Genomic DNA, 22,911 nt, shown 5'->3' with positions numbered 1-22,911 from the left:
ACAGGCAAAGCATGTGCAAATAAATGCATTCCTAGACACATTCCCTGAGTGCATATCACTCATCTGTACCAGCACATCACTCAGACAAGTGTGAGTATGACATGTAGTGCTAACAATTGTATGAATTTGTTAATGGATGGTAGGTGTGTCACCTCTGGGCAGTCAGGCTGTTTAGGGTGTCACTTATTCGACCTCCCAGTTCGGTGTGTCAGAGTTGGTGCAGTAACCCACTCTTCAGGGTTTCACATGTGCCCCAAATCATTCCATTTTGGCTGTCATTTGTGGCCTAAAAGTGACAACAGGGATTCTTTTGTGCTCCGATATGTGCCGCCATGATGCAGGGATGCACCCTGTGACTCGAGCCCCAAAATATGGGCAACATGTACGTAAGGGGTATCACTACCCCTACATTAGTCTGTGCTTTCATTCTTGTTTGACCATGGACATTTATTTTATTTTATTTTATTTTGCGTGTTTATAGAGCGCTTGAATAGACTCCCAGGGGAGTATCTCCGCGCTTTATGACTGCCAAACCTACCGGAGAACAAGTTACATGACTGTAATCCAATTCTGAGACTTGTAAAGCTAGACCTGAAACAGAAACGTCTTCAGCTTTTTCCTGAAGGCCAGATGATTTTCAAGCTGCCTAAGCTGGAGGGGGAGGCCATTCCAAATCTTCGGTCCCCTTACCGACAGAGCCTTACCCCCTTGCCTTGCCCGCTTGATCCTAGGAATCATAAGAAGCAATTGATCACTGGACCGTAGAGCACGGGAAGGGACATACGGCACAAACTTGTCTGCGAGATAAGAGGGACCCAAACCATGAAGACCTTTATGTACCGTACAACAGATCTTAAAGGTGACTCTCTGCCGGATGGAGAGCCAATGAAGCCTGGCAAGAAGAGGTTTTGATGGTGTTCTGGGAGGAGCATTTACCACCAGCCTAGCTGCAGTGTTCTGCACAACCTGCAGCCTGTCCAGATCCTCCTCATTAGCTGACAACAAGAGGCCATTACAATAGTCGAGACGACTGATAACCAGCGCCTGGACCAGGGTCTTTCTAATAGTGTCTGGAAGCAGTGGAAAAACTCTGCGTAGTAGTCCTATAGTTCGAAAACAGGACCCCACAATGTTGGTAACATGCTGCTTCAGGCTGAGTTCTTGTTCCAGACGGACCCCTAGGTTCTTGACTGTCTGCTTAGGCTCAGGGACTGGGCCTAGGTCTAGAGGCCACCAGTCAGGAGCCCAGCAGATTTTAGCCTCACCAAAGAGCATAACCTCTGTCTTTGAAACGTTGCACTGCAACTTGTTCAAAGACATCCATTGGGAAACTGCTCTCATCCCCTCAGAGAAAGAGTGTAATACCTCTGGAGTTAGATGGTCAAAGGGAAAGAGCAGCTGAGTATCGTCAGCATATGACACTGGGCAAAAGCCAAAGGCTCTCAGGATATTCGCCAGGGGGGCCACATAGATGTTGAATAATGTAGGGCTCAAACAAGAGCCCTGTGGCACCCCCTTAGTAATCCTGGTCTCCTTGGATCGAAAGTCTCCCATGGTGACACATTGGGTTCGATCCAGAAGAAAGCTCTTTAGCCAAGCCAGTGCCATGCCCCCTAGTCCAGTCTCAGTCAGGCGCTCAACCAAAATTTCATGAGAGATGGTATCAAAAGCTGCCGAAAGATCTAGCAGCACCAGGACAGCTGATGTTCCTTTGTCCTGGAGCATGCGTAGATCATCGGTAATTGACAGCAATGCTGTTTCCGTGCTGTATTTTGGTCTAAAGCCCGACTGAGATGGATCTAGTGCACCAGTGTGTTCCAGGTGATTAGACAAGTGCTTGTTGACATACTTTTCTATGAGCTTTCCTAAGAATGGTAAGAGGGAAATGGGTCTCAAATTGGTCATGTCAGCCCACGCAGTGGCGGTATTCTTGCGGATGGGTCGCACTTGGGCTCTCTTCCACTCTAAAGGGACACAGCCTGTGTCCAAAGAGAGGTTGACCAAACTTTGGATTTCTGGTGCCAATATGCTCCTCACTGAGATCATCACTCTCGGTGGAAGCTGATCCATGGGACTCCCACTTTTTATAGTCGTAATGAGTCCCTCCACTTCATCCACAGTGATGTTAGGAAAATTAGTGAAGGTGGGGGCGAGGACCTTTTTACTCGCTGGGACCACAGTGGGAAAGATAACATGTCCAATGGATGCTATGGAGACATGAATCTTTTCATAGATGGTATCAATCTTATTCGTGAGGAAGCTGGCAGTATCGTCACAAAGTTGTTGAGATGAAGTGTCAACACTCTCACATGCTGCCGGCTTCAGGAAGGAGTTCAGTATCTGGTAGAGTGTCCTTGGCGCATTTCCTACCGCCTCTAATTGTGAGGAGATATGTTGTTTACGGGCAGTTCGGATAGCTTTATGATATGATTTTAGCGCCGTCTGATACTCCCCTTTATCTGACTCCAAATGGGATGTACGCCAGATTTTCTCTAGTTTCCTAGTCCTCCGTTTCATGGACCTTAAATCCTCTGAGAACCACACCTCCTGATTTTTCGTCGGGCGGGTCTTAAAGGTTTTCATTGGAGCTATATGCTCAATGGCAATGGTTACTGCCTTTTCATAATTTTCTAGCGCCACATCGATATCGTTCGTTGTGACATGATCTTGAATAGAGAAGGCATCCCTCAGAGATTCGTTAGTTATCTTGTGCCATTGTCTCCGTTTAATAGGAATCTGAGTGGATCTTTTAGGAATAGGTCCTATCTCAGGAATAGAGAATTCTAACGTAAAATGGTCAGTCCATACATTTACGATAGGGGCAGAGCACTCAATTCCAGGAAACCTGGACAAGATGAGGTCCAGAGTATGTCCGGCCCTTTGGGTAGGTCCTGTATTACGGAGCAGGAATCCCAATGAAAAAAGAGCATTTAAAAAATCCTGGGTTTCTTTTTCCTCCTTTAACTCTGCATGTATATTAAAATCACCCAATAGTAAGAAGTCTTTATCTCCATTAACATGGGGGGCCAATAATTCCAATAACATATTGGAAAAATTGTTCATGGGTCCGGGAGGCCGATAGATCAGAGCACCATTCACAAAGCATTTTGGGGAGGTACAGATTTTAAAAACCAACATCTCAATCTTTGCAGAGCAATATTGCTCAAGAATGGAGACCATAATGCTATCATTGTGCACAATGGCTAAGCCACCTCCCTTTTTTATGGGTCTATCCTGGCAGATAATTTTATATCCCTCCGGTATTCCCAAAGTAATGGTAGGTGCAGTGTGGGGCTTTAGCCAAGTTTCGGTGAAGAAACATAAGTCAGGTTGTGCCTCTGAGATGAGATCCCAGATCTGCATGTGATGTTTAGGCAGTGATCTGACATTACACAGTAGACATTTATTGCGGGAACCTATATTAGTAAGAACCGGGGGAACAGGCACAGCAGATACCTCCATCCGAGGCGAAGCATCCATGCTCTGAAAATGACACTTCTTACAGGAAAAGGGCCCTTCCAGGAACTGACCCTTGTAGCACACAGAATCACCGAGCACTGATGTATGTACATGGTGAAGTGCGGCAGCCGAATATGTAATATTAAGCATTCGATGAACACTTATAAGTACAGGGGTAACCAACCTGAGACTAAGCCCCTAGCCCCGTCCTGTCACGGACTGGCACAGACTGGCTTCTCTTTGGCGCCTCTTCGGCATGTCGGTGTGCAGTGGGTGTTGTTTGTCCCTCTGCAATGTGAGGGAGAGATGCGGTTTCACAGTGATAAGCGTGGCTCAAATCCACCCGAGTGACTTACCACACTCACCTATAGTTACTCAGTAAGAAGTTAGCCGGACAGTGGAGAAGAATAAACAAGGTAAATTTATTAGGCCACAAACTCGCATATGAGAGGGCCCTGTCCGACCTCACCCCTAAGAGTGCGCCGAGAGGACTAACTCAGATCATCACAGCAATACATTATAACACGTTACAGTGAATTAGGATACGCCCCCTTCTGAAAAATTACTGAACCCCAGACAGAGGAACAATGGCATCATACAAGAGGCATCTGCACCTGCGAGGGATACATTTGCTATCTTTTCCCAAGGCCGCGGAGCCGAGCCTCAGCGTCTCTGGGGCATGAGAACACTACTGATAAGAAACTTGTTAGTTTCGGCCACAGTTAGCTGAGAAACGAAAACTGCTGCATTAGTGATTTTCCTATTCCTACGGGAGGGGTGAATGAGCGAGTGTGACTCGCAGGTACAGAGGAATACACAAAATGGAGGCACACAAGCTAAGCTAAGAAAACCAAATATCATCACACATATAAATGAATAATCACATAGGGAGTAAATATATAATAAAAGCATAAGTGTATACTTCATCAGTTAGACACATGATGCTAACTTGCATATGTAAATAGTGATGGGTGGGGCATCGAAAAGTGAAACCTATCAGACCCTCCTTTTAGCATCATAGGCTAACTGGAGCGTAGCTTTTATTAGCTAAAAGGTAGTGCCTTTACATCCAGTCTAGGGGCGTAGCATTCTTTATTCAAAAATATCATCATCAATGAGCATCATCCAACGAACATCAGGAAGTTCAATAGCAGTGGAGGCAGGATATTGACCAGTCACCTTTTTGGAAGGTCGCAAATTACTAGCACACATTGAGCAACATGGGGGAAGGCAGTAAACACATAGGCAGCATGTCAGAAGTACACTAACTACTCCAACTAGACCCATTAATATTTTCCAACCCCAAGAGGAGAAAACACCCCAGAGCCACCCTTGTATTGACCATGTCCCATTGTCCTGATGAAGTTCAGTCGCTAACCTATGGAGTTTCTGTACTGCTAAGTTAACTGTCGGAACTGAGTCAGGAATATACACGCAACAAGACGTCCCGATGACGCGACAGGCCCCACCCCTATCGGCAAGGATGACGTCTAACACCATCCTGTTCTGGATCGTGAATAATCTCATAGCCTGAATCTCAACAGACATATTAGTTGCAATGTCTGCTTCAGTAATTACTACTTTCTCCATCACTCTGGACAACCGGCGGATGGCCCTACTGTTAAATATTGGACCCCAAAAAGGCAAAAGACCCTTAGAAAAATCTGTCCATTGTTGCAAGGAAGTATCTGTCTGGTCCACGTCATCAACCTGAAGTTCCCTCCTTTTACGCTGTTCTGGTGAGCTTGGAAACCTACGGTGAGTTTTGTGATAATCAGAAGGTGCTACATACACAGGTGGAATCATATAAGCTAGATAACAGACCCCACCCCAACCTTCAGGCAACCACAAGTACCCATTGTCTCCGCACACGAAGTAGATGTTGGGAGGTGTGACCAGAGAAGGACTAAGGGGCAGGCGTATTGATGCTGTCACGTTACAGGAACTGTTCCCAACCTTGATAGGACCCTTACCTTCTATACAAAAGAATGGTGACGGACCCACAACTGCCAAGGGCACTAAAGACTTACTGCTACCATTCCCTTTTGGCGGGTGTCTATAAGACAGAGAGGAATTTAACTGTAAGAAACTCTCTCTAACTTTGCCAGTGTCATTGGGAGTCAAGAACCGTCCCACTTTCTTTTCACATGTCTCTAAGAATGTTTGGACGAAACGTCCATCAGTGTACAACCGTCCGAGGGAAGAAGGGGGCATAGGGCGAACTCGCATTGTCATAGTTGACCCTCTGTCTTGTAGTCGGGGAGTTAAAAAATCTGGCTGTTGGAAATATTTGACCATACCAATCAAAGTGTACCACCCCACGCAACTATTCACTGGTGTCAAAGGAAGTGCTAGAAATCTGTTCTTCTTATAAGCAGCAGAAGGTAGTAACCCACACACCCAACAATCAGTAACATTGTAAACGGCATGAGCATGATGTAGAGTCTTAATAAAAACATTATCTTTGTATCCTGTTCGTAAGCTTCTTTCACCATAATCGACAGTAATTATATTATGTTCGGGAATGGCAGAAGGTGTGGGGGCAAACACATGTACAGGATAAGCCTTGTCCAGAAAGAACAATATACCAAGAGTCACAAGGAAAGCAATAAGCACCATTATGATGAGCAATATTTTCCCTTTTCGTGAGAGGGCCAACCATGGGGAAGCGGGCTCCGGTCTACGGGGAGCCGCAAAAGGCTGCTCCTCATCGGGGACAGGGCGACCAAAAGGGTACATTTTCACTTAACCAAAAATCAAAAATCAAAAATAAACTAAACTAATAAAAATTGTCCCAGACAGTCCTAAAACCGGCCAGAGGGGTTCTTCAACCCTCGAAAGGGATCTTCGTCCCTGTGTCCATTAAAGCCTCACAGGTAGGCTTCTATTGTTCATTCCCTAATCCCTCGTTGATGTTGCACAACAGCCGTAACTGAGGAGCACTAATCTGGGCCCAGACACCACTCTAGAGTCTCGGAAAACAGAATCTTCAGCTAAACACCAGGGCTCTTACAAGTCCATCCCTATTACTAATCTTCTTTTTTGAGAGAATGTCCACTAAGCCCTTCTTCCAGTGTTTAGTCCCTTATGCCTTTTCCTTTTCTGGGCCACAGATTATAACGGGTGCTCCCTCGCACTTCAGGATCTGTGAACAAAATGGGTGTATCTGTAGCAGGAGTTGCACCCGTTGATGCCTGATCACTAGTCTCAATGGGAGTATTGGAGCTTGCAATTTTTCCTTTTTTACTTTTCGCTGCACTTGGCTCCCCTCCCCTCAGTGAGGCATCAGAGAAAGGAATATAACTGGGCACTTGCTCGCACTCTTGATCAGCAACGCCCTCCTTTACCCACTTGTCATAGGGTAACGGCAGGGGGACCCTCTTGACATGAGACGCATGGGTCCACGCCTTCCTGCCCTCAACTCGAAGTGCGGTACGTGTCGTCAGCAGCACTTGTCTTGGTTCTGACCATCTGGGCTCCAAACAGGATTTTCGCTGATATCTTCGTACGACTACCCAGTCCCCGGGTAGTATGGAATGTCCGGGCCCCTCCGGCAACGGCTTCAGGGTATCTGCTACCTGCTGATGAATAGAACGAAGATCTTTAGTCAAAGCATACAAGTAGTCTATCAACAGAGGATATTCTATCTCAGAAAAGCACCTGGGTCTGGGTACCCCCCAAACGTTGGCCGGGCGGCCAAATATCACTTCGTAAGGGGAGACACCCATTTTGGAATTAACTGTCACTCTGGTAGAAAGCAAGGCTAAAGGAAGGGCATCTGGCCAACGGAGTCCTGTACTCTCCTGTATTTTGGCCATTTTTAATTTAAGCGTGCCGTTAAATCTTTCCACCAGGCCTGCAGGCTGAGGATGTTGGGCCGAGTGAAACTTTTGGGAAATCTGTAAACCCTTGCATATCTGTTTCATTATTTCAGCATTGAAAGATGTACCATTATCACTCCAGATCACCCTAGGCAATCCGTAGCGTGAGAAATACTCTTTAATCAACATTTTAGCTGTAGAAATGGCCGTGCAATCTTTTGTTGGAAATGCCTCCACCCATCTACTAAAAGAGCATACAACCACCAGAACGCATTTGAGATTATTAACTCTTTCCATTTCAATATAATCCATCTGGATCACCTCAAAAGGGAAGGAAGGGGGTGCAAAATTTCCCACTGGTACAGGTGTTCCCTTTCCTGGATTGTGCCTCAAACATACCATGCACTGCTGGACCAAATGTGTCGCCACCTTAGAGATGTTCTTATTACTCCACACTGGGTCCAGCAGCTTGCATATACCTTTTGCACTAATATGTGCCGGCCCATGGGCTATTGTCACCACCGGGAGAACATATGCATTTGGGAGTCACCATCGCCTTTTGTCTGTCACATCTGTCCAACATTCATCAGAATCCAATCGCCCCCCACCATCTTTCCATGTCCTTAATTCTTCCTCGGTCTCTTTTTCTTGTATATTCTTTACACTCTGTACAGTATCTGCAAACATATTAACGTCTGGTACCCATCTAGCTGGTCCTGCCACAAACATTCGTGGGAGTTTCGTCCTCGCAGTCTCTTTTGCTGTTTGGTCTGCTAAAGCATTACCCCGTCCCACATCGTCCACCACTGCCTTATGTGCACTGCACTTTATCACAGCCAGTCATCTAGGTAATGTCAATGCTGTAAGTAGTCGTAGTATCAATGGGCCATGCTGTATCTTCTGTCCGTGTGATGTTAGGAATCCCCGTTCTGCCCACAGTCGCCCATAACTATGAGCCACGCCGAAAGCGTATTGGCTGTCAGTATAAATGTTCAACAACGCTCGCAGTAAGGCTATAATCTCTGCAACCTGAGCCGAATGGTAAGGTATTCTAGAAGTCTCCACTACTGTCTGTAATGTCGTAATTGCATATGCTGCTGTCGATGTACCATCCGCAAGTTTAAAACAAGACCCATCTACATACAGTTCCCCATCCGGATCGTCTAAGGGCTTGTCTGTCAAGTCTATTCTCCCTTTCGTCTCCTCCTCTGTCCGAAACAAGCAATCATGTATCTCATCGTCCTTTGTGTCTATTGGGATGGGTAGCAACGTGGCAGGGTTCAGAGTGGCACACCTCTTTATTGTGACATGTGGTGCGAAAAGTGTCATTTCGTAACCAGTAAGACGAGCACTAGTTAAATGCTGCATCTGCGTTCTATTCAGTAAAATATCCACAGCATGCGGTACCATCACTGTGAGATCTGAACCCAGAACGAGCCCTGCCGATTGTCTAATGGAGACCGCAGCAGCCGCTGTAGCCCTCAGACAGCTCGGTAGCGCTCTTGCCACGTTGTCGAGCATCGCAGAGAAATAGGTGCAAGGTCTCTGCTTCCCCCCGAAACACTGTGTTAAGACAGACAACGCGCAACCTTCCGCCTCGTGTACATAAAGCACAAAAGGCTTCTGGTAGTCAGGTGTTCCCAAGACAGGTGCGGAACATAAAGCAGTTTTTAGTGACTCAAAAGCTTCCTGACATGCGGGAGTCCAGGGTAAGGGTTCGCGCACTTCTTTAGTAGTCAGATACAATAGGGGTTTTGTTAGTAATGCATAGTTGGGTATCCACTGGCGACAATACGATGTTATGCCCAAAAATGCACGCACCTCCCGCTGCGTGTTAGGTACAGCCATGTTAGTTATCGCCTTTATGCGCTCCGGTGTCAACCTCCTCCCCTCTTTCGAAAGGAGATGACCTAAGTAAGTTACCTCTGTTGGACAATATTGGAATTTTGGAAGGGACACCTTGTGCCACTTACGTGCCAAATGATGTAGCAATTTGACCGTAGCATCTCGACAATCTTCCTCAGTGTCCGATGCGATAAGGATATCGTCCACATACTGCAACATAACATTGCCTGTGGGGAGTTCCAAATCATCCACTTGTGCTTTGAGTGCTTGACTATATATACTAGGACTCTCTGTGTAACCTTGGGGAATTCTTTTAAATCTAAAACTTCGACCAGCCAATGAGAATCCGAAGAGATAACGGCTATCTTCATGCACGGGAATACTGAAGAAAGCATTCTTCAGATCCAAAACAGAAAAATATTTAGCAGATGGGGGAATCATTGTCAGTATCGTAGTGATGTCAGACACCACCGGGTATTGGGGCTCCACTACCTTATTAACGTGGCGCAAGTCAATCACAAACCTATAAACATCAGGTGTATCATCTTTAGCATCGTGTGACCGTCTTTTAAGGATCGGGAGTATGGGGCTGTTGCACATATTAGAATCCATCTCCTCCACTACTCCTGACCGGATCAGATCCTGTATTATCTGTAACAGGGCTTTCTCTCCCTCCCTAGATATCCTGTATTGTGGTATTCTGGGCAATTGGGCTCCCATCTTAACCTTTATTGTCACAGGGGCAATATCCATCCTCCCCACATCTGTATCACTGTTGGCCCATAAACTCTCAGGGATCCCTTCGAATTCAGGTGGTAGTGGGTCATCTTTTGAGAAACATTGTTGTGCACGTGCAACAGTAGGACCCAACGTAATGTACACACCGTCCGGGGAACAATAGATGGTGGCATGCAACCTCTTCAGTAAGTCTAAACCCAGCAAATTTTCGCCACAATTAGAAGTCAGTAGAAAGGGTGAATCAACAGTGAAAGGACCAATCGTAAGAATAAGTGGTTTAGAAATGGGGCTAATCACCGGGGTACCTGAGAAACACACAGATATATTGTTCTTGCCAGACAGAGCCGCCCCTGGGACCCGAGAACGAGCCACTGAACGTTTCATCGCACCCGTATCTACTAAAAAATTCTGTTGGGACCCTGATAAATCCGCTGTTACATAGGGTCCCCTTTGATCAACTTCCACAGAAACTGGCCCCTCGCTCTGTCCTACGCTGTCCTAATTATGAGAGAATCCTGTCAAATCATCCATAGCATAGTCATCATTGTAATACTGTCCGCCTCCCCTCTGAAAATGCTGTCTATCTGTGTTATTGTCAAAAAATTCCCTCCTGGTCTCCCACCCCGTCAGACTGTCCATTCTGTCTCCGGGAATCACCTCGGCCCCGTCCTCTGCCGTGGCCAGCATTCGACTGAAACATAGGACAATCTCTCCACCAATGTCCCTCCTGTTTACATTTCGCACATTGATTAGGTCCCAGTCGCTCTCTATGGTCACCCCTACCGTAACCACCGCCCCCTCGTCCCGCTGCCGCAGGTGAAGCACCTCTACCTCGACCTCTAGATACCTGCTGCAACAAAACCCTCGTCTTCAAATCTTTGGCCTTCCTTTCCTGCTTGTCCTTACTCTCATTTTCACTATATTCATAATACTGAGCCATGCTAAGAATGCCAGAGGGAGTTGACGTCGTCCACGTACTCTCTGACGCCTGCAAACTTGTTGATATTTCTGGTAACAAGTTCATTACAAACCTGTTAACGAAAAGTCGTAACCCTCCATCCTGTGACATATCCTGTCCACTGAAGTCCATAAACGTCTCCTCAAACCTCGTAAAGAAGTCAGAGACCGCTTCATCCTTCTTCTGTCTACATGCCGTCAACTTGTCCCAGTCCACCTTCTTTGGGGGAATGAGGGTGTGCATATACTTAATAATTAGCCCTGGCAATGCCAAAATCTCAGCTTTTGGCTTCTCCCCTGGCTTACGTTCTTTGTCCCAATCCTGCAATTCTGTCCACGTACCACCTAACTCCTCTGCATGATCTGTACCCTTCACCTGCCGCCACACGTCCACCAGGACCAAAAGTCCGAAAAACAATTCAATATCAGCTAAAGTCATAACAGTTGAAGATGTGGCTTCCGTTAATTCCTTATAATAGGCAGTCGGATTCTTTCTAGAGTCTGGTAGCTGAGCCTTCACAGCTAAGACCTCACTTGGTGTATATACCCACTGCTCCTGAAAATGAGCGTCTATACAAGCCCTTGTGATGGAGTTCGTTACTGGATCTACTACCTCGGGGGCCTCAGGGTGAAAAATAGGGTGCACCTCGGGCATTGGATGTATTCCAGGAAAGTGAGGTGAACCTGCAGAGGGTAATTCATTTCTATACTGTAATATGGACTGTAAGCTGCGCATCACCTCCCGTACCCCAGTGTTAGCTCTATAAGCTCAATTTTTTATATCCCGTAAAGTCACTGGAGCCACACCTCCGTACCCCTGCTCCCATAATGTTATCAATGTATTCGACATGTGCCACAAAGCATGCTGCTGCATCAAAGGCTCAAAATCTTTCATCGTGGACGAAATATCTTCAAACGAATAAATATTGTTCCTGGCCCACTGACAGGCTTGATTGGCCACCACTGTTTTCTCGCCTAAACCAACTGTAGAACGCGTAAGCAATTTTCGCACCTGAGAAAACAACCCACTGCCTGTGCCTCTACTCGGTGTCAATAACTCCTGACTAGGGGTAGTGCTAGCAGAGACAGTAGGGAGCGCTAGGGAAAACTGGGAGGGGGCGGGTGAACTTGCCGGGAGTAAGGAAACAAGGGGTGCCGGCAATGACGGGGAGGTAGAAAGCGCTGCGCCGGACGGGTGTGGGGCACTCGCTTGTGAATCCGAAAACCCATCAGGAGAGGTCGGGACTGGCAAGGCAGGGTACAGCGGCTGCGGGGCATAAGGGGGAGGGGGTCGGGTATTCAAAATGTCCTCCATCTCATCCTGCTCATCCTCACGCACTACGTAACTTTTGTTTTCTTTCAACCTACAAAGCCTACCTGAGCGCTCCAAGCGTAGCTCATTCTCGTTCTTTGTGTGTTCTCTCGCTTTCTGTGCCATTGTCTGTGCTGCCTTTTTCTGTGTCACCTTCTCCTCTCTCAATTTACGTTCCCTAACTTCCTTCTGCCACATTCTTAAGGAATCGAACATGCTTTGACGACTGCGCCTAGCAAATAATTTATCTTGTAAATAATCCAATTTAGCTGTCTCAAAAGAACCTGTCAGGGGCCACTGCAAATCTACATTATCACTAGTGTATCGATGCCACAGGGTACCAAACAAAATCGGGGGCAATCCATGTTTTATGTACATGTCAAAATTTGGGGTGCCCTCCGGAGGGGCAGGTTGGCTCTCAGCCAATCTAGAATCCGATACATGACAGCAGCATCCGAAACACCGCAACTTACTAAAGCACGGCATCTCTACCTTGATGCAATCACACCTTCTCACCAAATTCGTTACCTCAGTTTACTAACTCCTAACTCGTTCACACACATATAGTATACATTTGGAATCAACACACACACACGCATCCTACACATTTAGATCCTACCAAACACGTGTTACCAAAATGGGACAAGGCCCGTCGACCGAGTCCTGGGGAACCTGGACCCTACCGCAGACCGAACAGTTCTGGGGGTGGAGAACGCATCCGCCACCCGGGCGTCACTACGGATCACTGCTCACTTTACCACAGGAGACCCAGGACCCACTTCCACCGAACCACCACTCTAGGTGTTCGGGGTGAGTTCCGGAGTTTACCCGTAATGAGCCACGCCTTCACCACAGTACCACCCGGTCGGATGACTACAAACAAGATACAAAAATATTCTCCCAACCTCCGTTAAGTCTGTTAGAGCACCACTCGCACTCTGAGTTCCCCGGAGCACACTAGCCCCAGGAGCGCACCAGCTCCTCAAACCATTAGAGACACCCTAGTCTCCCGGAGCACTCCAGCTCCTACAAACAACAGGCGGACCACTCACCTTCCGTATGCGGTACCGACCTCTACCGTTCTCCACCTCCGGCTGCCAGGACCAACACGGTCAGCTCCAGGTTCCGCCTTCTGGACCCCGGCATAGGATCCGAACCGGGACCTCTCGATCAGCAGGGTGGGGCAGCGCTGCGAGAACCAAGCTCGGCATCAAATGGGTACCCGGACCCACCGTGCCGACCAGTAGGTCCCCGGTCTTCTGCTACCCACCTACGGGTGAGAAAGATCCTTATCGCGGGGTCCCTATTCGGGCGCCATCTGATAAGCGTGGCTCAAATCCACCCGAGTGACTTACCACACTCACCTATAGTTACTCAGTAAGAAGTCAGCCGGACAGTGGAGAAGAATAAACAAGGTAAATTTATTAGGCCACAAACTCCCATATGAGAGGGCCCTGTCCGACCTCACCCCTAAGAGTGCACCGAGAGGACTAACTCATATCATCACAGCAATACATTATAACATGGTACAGTGAATTAGGATACGCCCCTTCTGGAAAATTACTGACCCCAGACAGAGGAACAATGGCATCATACAAGAGGCATCTGCACCTGCGAGGGATACATTTGCTATCTTTGCCCAAGGCCGCGGAGCCGAGCCTCAGCGTCTCTGGGGCATGAGAACACTACTGATAAGAAACTTGTTAGTTTCGGCCAAAGTTAGCTGAGAAACGAAAACTGCTGCATTAGTGATTTTCCTATTCCTACGGGAGGGGTGAATGAGCGAGTGCGACTCGCAGGTACAGAGGAATACACAAAATGGAGGCACACGAGCTAAGCTAAGAAAACCAAATATCATCACACATATAAATGAATAATCACATAGGGAGTAAATATATAATAAAAGCATAAGTGTATACTTCATCAGTTAGACACATGATGCTAACTTGCATATGTAAATAGTGATAGGTGGGGCATCGAAAAGTGAATCCTATCAACAGTGTGTACCATGTGTATTTCCGCATTGGCACAGGTTACTTACTGAATGTATGCCGATGTATATTGTGGCTGTTTGTGGGGAATTGCCTATCTGATTTGGACAATGGTCATTTGTTCTGCGTCACAGCTATGGGGTTGTGCTCGCATGTTGTCATCTCACCGTTTAATTACTCTGCTTTTATGGTACATTTTCTCGCCCAGACGTGCTGGATTTGCAGGCCGGTCGCTGGTTTATGGTGCTTTTTGTACCTGATTGGCCTCATCCCAAGATTTTTGACGTTCGCATGTCTCATTTTTGCGACGTAGCGTTGATTTTAACGCGGACATTTGACATATTATCTGGAAACTATTGCATTGTACTGCCATGTTGAGAATGCTTCATTAACACAGCGTAATTTTCAAGTGATAAACTGCTATGTTGGAAGTTGCGTTAAGTTACTTTTGCGATGGTTATCGCACGCTTTTGAGAGTATGCCCCATGTTATCGTGTATCTAAAAGGGTAGAAAGTAAATGTAAATACTGTAATTCAATACAATGATTTTTAATTAAACAAACAACTCAGGCAAGGTTATTATTAAGGTGACCAGGTGATACTCTTTCAGAAGGTGTACGAAATTTGCATAATTTACTTCTGCGGAATTACATGAAATTACAGCAACATTATGTGAAATTACACAGTTATGTAAAATGCAAACCCATCCTTTTGCACTATATTTTAGCACAAAATGCATCCACGTGTACATTTTTGCACAAAAATGCACAAAAAAAGCATCATGAACAACAGCCACGCAAGTTCTACTTTTCCCCATGCATTCGTGGTCAATTTTTATAGCAGATTGTACCACTAGATGTACATTTTGATCACAAATGGTATGTAATTACACAAAGTTGTGTAAAACAATAATTTGGGAGATTTTGCGTGCAAAGCATAACATAAGATTTACCAAATTATGCAAATTATACCCCATCTTTCTACAGGACCTGTATCTTTTCACTGTTACATCTGTCTACAGCTCACATATTTCCAGATTTGAGAACAGAAGAAGCGAGAGGGAGTCTAATCAAACAGTTTGCAAAGGGAGAAGCCGCATGACAGCTTGTTCCAGAGCAAAGGCTATTACTGTACCATCAAATGACATTTTTTAAATATGCCAATCGACTGAGGACAGCCTCCCATCACTGGGACATTTTGGTCACAATGGCACATTTTAGCATAATTGTCTGTATTTTTGCGTTATGATGAATCCTTGAATTACGCTATTGTGCATAATCACAGCCCCTTTGTGGAAAACTCCTACTACTGGACAGCCAAAACAACACTAATTATCAACATACGAGCAGTGGCTGTTTGTGACTCTGTGTTTCTTTTGCACTTTATTTAGTGCTATATATATTCAAAATGGAAATATATCAAATACAGCACCAAAGTGACAGATTTCTATTGGCGTGGTCAATATAATGTCAGGTGCTAGGTGCCCATCCCACAAACCGAAACAGGGACATAGTATGTGTGATGGAGGCCATCACTGGTGCATGGTGGTGCTATGTTTGTTTTCTGTTCAGGCACTGGCCCCCAGCCTGGGTGGCGCTAAGAATAGGAAACTTTCCATTATCACTTTGCAAGACACGTTGGGGCATATTTACAAGAAAGTGGCGGAGTGAGGCATTAGCGGTCTTGGCTTAACACCTCACTCCGCCACTTCAGAAATGCAAGGATGCACCATATTTACAACGATATGATGCAGCCTTGCATTTCCCCCTGCGCTGGTGTTACACTTAGTAGTGTATAGCCAACACAGGCATCCTTGCACCATAGAGCAAGGGTGTCTTCATTCAGGGGAAAGATTGTTTATGTACAGGAAGGTCCTGCTTCCTGTACATAAACAATAAAAAAATTCAATTCTTTTGACTTCTGTGTGTGCTGCATTAAGCAGCACACAAAGAAGTGACAAAATGGCATTTAAAGATTGTTTATGTACAGGAAGGGGGTCCTTCCTGTACATAAACAATCCAAGGCATTTTGGGGCATATACCAAGGGCCTTATCGCCGCTTTAGCGGTAATTTTTCCTGCTAAAGCGGCGATAATTTTATCGCCCTATTACCTAGCTGTCGCTAACAGCAGATAGATATCATCTTGGGGCCCACTTTGCACGTCAGCGATAATTATCGCTAATGACATGCAAAGTGGGCGTGCCAAGATATTAGCGACTGGAAACAGTCGCTAACATCGCTATCTCCTATTACCAATTTTTGGAAATATTTGCGCTAAGCACGAATATCTCCAAAAGCTAACGCCTGCCGAGAGCAGTCCTTAGCCATGTTATCAATGGTAGGTGGATAACATGGCTAAGAGCATTAGCTCGGTAATGCATGAATATCGCTGACTTTTCAGCAATATTCATGCATTTTGGCCGATTTTTATCGCTTAGGAGATAAACCTTGATAATAGCAAGGCTCCTAAGCAATAAAAATAGGTGATGCACGGCGTTAAATTAATAGCCGCTAACCAAGCATAGCGATAATTATCGCTTATGCTTGGTAATATGCCCCTCTGTGTGCTGCACAAGGCAGCACACATAGAAAAGCAAAAATGAGGAGAAAACATGCATTTCTCCTCTTTGTGCCAACTTTAGACCAAGGGCCACATGTACAATGAAAAGGCGGGGAGAGGCGTTGCCTCCCTGGCTTAACGCCTCTCTCCGCCACTTCACAAACACAAGGCTGCACCATATTTACCAGAATGTGGTGCAGCCTTGCGTTTTCCCCTGAGATGGTGCTAAGTTTAGCAAGTTAACGCCAACGCAGGCCCCCTTGCACCATAGTGCATGGGTGTCTGCATGCAGGAGAGCATTGTTTATGTGTAGGAAGGTGTCCTTCCCTGCAAATAAACAATCCTAAAATGCCATTCTGTCACTGTCATGTGTGCTACTTCATGCAGCACAAATGAAAGTGACAAATTGGCATTTTTTTAAAAGTTTGTTTATGTACAGGAAGGGACACCTTCCTGTACATAAACAAACCATGGCATTCAGCTTTTTCCATGTGTGCTGCACAAGGTAGCAAACATGGAAAAAACAAAAACAAGGAGAAATAATGCATTTATCCTCATGTTGCCAACTTAAGACCAGTTTTTACCTGGTCTTAATTTTGGCACTGCTGCCTATGTGTGCCACCCTTGTACATAGGGGGCAGCGTGAGTGTTGAGGTGGAACGCCCATTACAACACTCACTGCACACCCCTTTCATGCTAACCATAGTGTGAAAGGGGGCCTTATTTATAAGGCAGCGTTAAGCCATGTTAAGTGGCTTAAATAAGGCCCAGTGGCTTAAATAAGGCCCAGTCCCTATCCCCACCACAACATCAATATAGGTGACATTGTCGTGGTGATAGGGGTTTGTACATATGCCCACAAGTTTTCCCTGGTTTTAATTTTGGTGCTGCCTCCTATTCGCTCTGCCCTTGTAAACAGGGGGCAGCATCAAAATCAATAGGTGTTGCAGGGGAATGCCCAAAGCAACACCCACTGCTCTACCCTTTTACGCTAAGCATAGCGTGAAAGGAGGTCTTATTTACCAGGCAGCATTAAACCACGTTAAGTGGCTTAATGCTGCCTTGTAAATAAGGCACGGCCCTATCGCCTCCACAACGTCGTTAAAAGGGATGTTGTGGTAGCGAGAGGGGCTTGTACAGTTGCCCCTTTGCATGAACATGCAGAGACAGACAAAGGTGTTGGAGACCAGAAGGACTGAGGGCCTGATGAAAAAAGTTAAACTTATACATTTGTGTAAATGTATGCTTTTTCAGTATTCACAAAACTTCATTTTAAGTATAAGTTTACTAGTTCGGAGACTTCGCAGTCTGGGTGCAGAACTCCACACATAAACTGATAGACCTGTCTCATTTCTTTATATGCAGAATTCTCTGCTGAAACCGCAGAGTCTCTGCCATTGTAAACTTACAATTAAAATGCAGTTTTGTAAATATTTAAAAAGCATTCATTTACACAAATGTATACGTTTAACTTTGTACATCAGGCCCAGAGAGTTATGCAGTGCGTTTTGGGGGTTTCACACTACGTTCCTCTCTTATTAGGCCAGTCAACTTATTGAGCATGATAACTATATCCATATTGAACTGATTTCCAACCCTTTACCACCCCCTAGAGCAAGTCATGGCGGCTCATGTGTTGCCACTTTTGAGAGATAAGTTTAGTATAAGAGTAATTCTGTTATTAAAATTGGATGAAACAGTCTTAGGCAGCGAAATATCAATGATAAATAGTAGTTTTCCGCATTGATACGGCCCATTAAAATCCTACTGCCACAGGAAAGAAAGAAAAGCTTTTGCAGTGTACTCAAGTCTTTTCTCATTATATGAAAATATTGGGAGAGCTTAGAAACAGGTTCAATACAGAGAGTGAGTGTTACAAAAACTCTTGACAGGATCCCTAGTAAGGTGGGGAGGTCAGTAGGGTGGGCAGCTACTGGATGTGGTCCAGTTAGTACATTTTAGCAACAGAACTAGCATATATATATCGCGCAATATCCATTCCACGCTGTATGTTAGCATAATAGGCCATTTTATTAGGACAAGGTTGTTAACACAATATTTAACCAAACATCAATACACTTATAAACAATCCCAAACCTCAGATCTTTCATCCATCATCCATTACCACACTCCTGTTACTCTTTCCCGTTTCACTCAGCGACCACCTCCCTTATTCCATTCGCTTCTTCACTTATCTTTCAACTTCCTCCAGCCTCTACAGCCGTCACACTCTTGTATTCCGCACCCCCATCATGCACTTGTATCCCCCTCCCCGAAGGGGTGAGTATGCCTGTCATTGACTCCCCACCCCTCCAAAGTACTGCCAACCAGGGAACCCCCGTAGGGCGCTTACCTGCCCCACCCATCTCCCAGTGCACCTTTTGCCTTTACAACTGTCGACACCAAATGGACTTGTTCCACAATTTACTAATGAAGTCCCTCATTTCCATCATGTAGTAAGCATTGCCCATGTGCAAAAGGTGCACCCCATTATCACAAAACAGCAACGGCTCTTCCAGCCGCAATCCCACATGAGCATTCACCTTGATACCTTTTTCCCCACAAAACAATCTCATTGCTCTGTTCACTGTTCCTCCGAGCTTTCTCAACTGCAGCTGGCTTCAGAGCCCCACTCCAAATTCTCTGTGGTACAAACTCAGTCCAAACAATACATGCATTAAGTGTAACAGGGACATACCAGACTGCTTTATTAAGTCATTTTCTCCCAGATGTATAACCAACATGTCCGGGCAGCCTCTTTGCGACACCTTTTTCGTCAGCCAGGACAGCAATGCTTCCCAGCGCATCCCACTCTTCCCCCACCAATGCAGCTCATGGTGGCTGCTGCGCAGGCCCAGACTACGGCTGTTAACCTGCCTGTCCGCATACTTTACTGCCCAATACACAAACGAGTGTCCAACCATTCAGGTAACCATCTTGGCTTCCTGTCCCCATATGCAACCTATCAGGAGAAACAAATGTTAGTACAACTGAAAGGAACCCCACCCGACTATCCCTTCTGTACCCCCGCTGACTACCCCCACAGTCTTCATCCTGACTCATTTACGCACGTAACGTTCACAGCATCGAGACCTCCACCGACCAATCCGACGTATCTTGTCCCAGGACCAACCCAGGCCCGCCACCGCAGTCGCCATACCAATACGAAAGGAATGCGTCCCATACCTAGTGGGGTCCCTGCCCAAATGCCTCAAAGCCATTTGCAACACTGCCAGCAACTGAAAAACCATCACTCGCCTCTGTGAAACGTGACAAAAAATTTCACCTGATACCCTCTGCGCCTGCCAAAAAAACCTTGTCACTCCTGCACAGGACATGTCCCCAGGCAGCCACTTTCACCAAGCCACACCCCTGCCAGCCTGGTCCAACTTAGAACGACCCAGCAAAATGCCCAATCTTGTTCCATCCAGACGCATGTCCTCATAAACTCTACCCGACCTACCCCTCGTACCCACCAACTCTGAAACACAGAAAGCCCCAAAGAACATCCATATCATGCACAACCAAAACACAGCAACTTCATACTCATCATAACAACAGTTAGGTAACTCAGCCAACAAGCTTTGTAACAAGTCAAAAGTAATAGCCTTCCTGGGCGCGCCCTCCTCCTCACCCCGCTCATGCCCCCAACCTTTCAACATCCTGCTCAACAATTTACTCTTAGCCGGATCAAAACCCATGTACAGCGTGCTATAAAAAGAAATCCCAGCCAGTTTTCCTGCAATCGTAGTTTGAGACAAACCCCTGTCTATGCAGTCCAAAACAAAATGAAGGACTCCCTGTTCACTTTCCTGCCTTGACATGCGCCATGTCTCACTGGTCCATCCCAGAAATGCACTGAATTCAGACCACGCCAACCTGTAACTGGGTCTTGAAGAGTCAGCTATGGATGTCTCGACCAGGCCCACTACTCTCACTCCCCCCTGGCCCAGATGCCATCGGGCACCTCGAACTTGCAAGCATCCACTCTCAGCGCCAAATGTCAGAAATGCTGCCACAGCGAACGAGAAAGTGCATCTGCAAGGTCATTACTTGCACCTGGGATGTGTTGCGTGCAAAACAGCACATTTAAACGCAGGTATTTCAGCATAAAACTTCACAACAAGCGCAGCACACGCAGATCTCTCACCTTTTGCCTGTTCACTAAGCCCACTACTGTCATATTGTCTATGTGGAACAGAACTGACCTGTTACGTAATTTAGGGCCCCACTCTGCCAGGGCTACCAGCAACGGGAAAAACTCCAGGAGCTCAAAACTTCTTCCCGGCCTCAACCTGTGCCCTGGCCATTGTTCCGTGCACCACCTCCCATCCCAGATGACCCCCAAACCGGAAGCCCCTGCGGCGTCAGAGAAAAGTTGCACCTGCCAGACCAACCTGTCATCCACAAAATCCAATGACACACCATTAAAGTCCGAAAGAAACATCTGCCACACCTTTAGGTCCGCCCTGACCCCCATTGAGATTCAGACTCTGTGATGCTGCAGCACCGCACCCAACATGGCCATGCCAAGACTGCAAAATGCCCTCCCAGCACGCACCATACGGCAACCAAAATTCAGAAACCCTAGGAGGTGTTGCACCCTCTACAGATCGATGTTCTTCTCCCCAGTCACTTGCAGTAAGAAAGTCTGTATGTCTGCCACCTTCTGTTTAGGTAACCTACCCACCCACGCAATCAAATCCAACTCAATGCCCATGAAAGTCAACCTGCAGCTTGGTCCAACAGTTTTTTCTGGTGCCAAGGGAACCTCGAAATCGTGCGCCAAAACTTGAAACTGACTAAACTCCCTCCCGCTCTCGTTTGACTGAGCTCTTCCGATGAATAGAAAATCATCCAAGAAGTGAGACACCTCACTTTGCCCGCTCAGACACATAAATGCCCACTGCAGGAATGAGCTGAAAGCCTAAAAAAATGCACAGAAAATCGCGCAGCCCACGGGCAAGACCTTGCCAACAAAGGAGGCCCCTTCAAACTGCATCCCCAGAAGTGAAAAACCTGCAGGATGTATGGAGAGGAGGGGAAAAGCCGACTTTATGTCACACTCTGGGAGTTCCGCTCCCTGCCCACACCAAACTGATCGCATCATAGACAGAAGCAAACAGTACTCTGGAATCCCCCTTGGCAATGAAGTTGTTAATGGACCTCCCTTCAGGCCAAGACAGATGATGAATCAGCCTGTATTCCCCTGGCTCCTTCTTCGGCACCACCCCCAGGGGTGATATAATCATGCAATTCAAAAACACAGACGTCCAGTTCTCCATGTTAACCAGCATCCGTGGCCTTCTCGTCAGTTCCCATTCCTCCTCTTTAGACCCTCTTTGGCCTGTATCTCCCTATGTAACAGCTTGAATAGGATAAACCGCTACTTCGACCTTGACACGACGGCGTGCCCCAGGTGTAGGTTAGTGGATGCTGACTTTTTACATATGCTCTGGTCATGTCCACTCCTACACGACTACTGGTCAGCAGTATCGACCTCTCTGGTGGCGGCCACGGGGGGAAGCTTACCACACACATGGGAGGCTTGTCTGTTAGGCCTGTATAAGCGGACGAAACAGTTGAAAGCCCAGGCCAGGTTCTGGGACTTTGGTTTAATAACAGCAAAGAGGCTTATTACCAATTGCTGGAAAAATGGCGAACCTCCCCGAGCCATGCACTGGCACACTTCATTTGACAACTGGGCATAGGCAGAAAGCGTAGCCCTGCGCAGGGAAGAAACAGCGGGGCTTCGCATGTATCCAATATCTCAAACCTGGGACAACACCCTGGCCGCTTTTCACCAAGTGTGCATACAAGGTGGGATTACATAGAGGCTCCTCCCTCTGAGCGCCGCCTGACCCCCCTTCCGCCCCCTCTAATCTGCTTAGCCATCCCCCACCCGCCCTTTCCGGATTGAGACCCTCCTTTAAGATTCCCCCTCCCCGCCGCCGCCTGCGGCCGCTGCGCATAGCATTGGATGACACCCACTACAGACACGACAACACATGCACTTACCCCTGCCCGTATCCCCGTCCCATTTGTTTACATAAAAGCTTTTAATTTTTAATTTTCTTTTTTTCCTTTTTGTCAGATTTCAGTCCCTATTTTCACAAGTTCTTAATTGATGTTTATTGTTATGAGCAAAAGATATTGGATGTTGATTGTTTGCAGGTCTTCTTTCTTGAGCTTTACCTGGTGACTGTAAGACAACATTGAGCACACAGT

The sequence above is a fragment of the Lissotriton vulgaris genome, chromosome 2_1, assembly GCF_964263255.1.
Source record: "Lissotriton vulgaris chromosome 2_1, aLisVul1.2, whole genome shotgun sequence".
NCBI lineage: Eukaryota > Metazoa > Chordata > Amphibia > Caudata > Salamandridae > Lissotriton > Lissotriton vulgaris.
The sequence above is the reverse complement of the archived record's forward strand: the minus strand, read 5'-3'. Positions refer to the sequence as shown.